The sequence below is a fragment of the Myotis brandtii genome, unplaced genomic scaffold (genome assembly GCF_000412655.1).
Source record: "Myotis brandtii unplaced genomic scaffold, ASM41265v1 scaffold1557, whole genome shotgun sequence".
Lineage (NCBI taxonomy): Eukaryota > Metazoa > Chordata > Mammalia > Chiroptera > Vespertilionidae > Myotis > Myotis brandtii.
The window spans coordinates 616,355-616,754 of NW_005355651.1; positions in this window are offsets into that span (position 1 = coordinate 616,355).

Here is a 400-nt window from a genome sequence, read left to right on the forward strand (position 1 = left end):
TCCTGAACCCCCGCTTCCTGGGGCCCAGCCCCCGGGACCTTCTCTGCCGGCCTGGGAGCCGGAGCTCGGCCGCTCCTGAGGCTCTTCCTCTCCTCCTGGCGCTGTCCGCGTGGACGTGGCATTGAAATAAACGCTGTCTGCAATGAGCTGCGGTGCTGTGTTGTTTGTGCAGGCGCTGCGTTTAGGGAGAGGAAGCTGCGCCTCCCCTGCCACAGCCATCGGGGGCCGGGGGAGGGGGAGCATGTGGTGTCTCCCGTGTCCTTGGTGTTTGCGGGCGGGAAGCAGGGAGGGGAGGAGAGACCACGGCCCCTCCTCGGTGCTGGTCCCCCTGTGGCTTCAGGGATGCTGTTCGGCTTCCTGGGAACCATATGCATGGAGCTCCGACTGCGGAGCCGCGAGA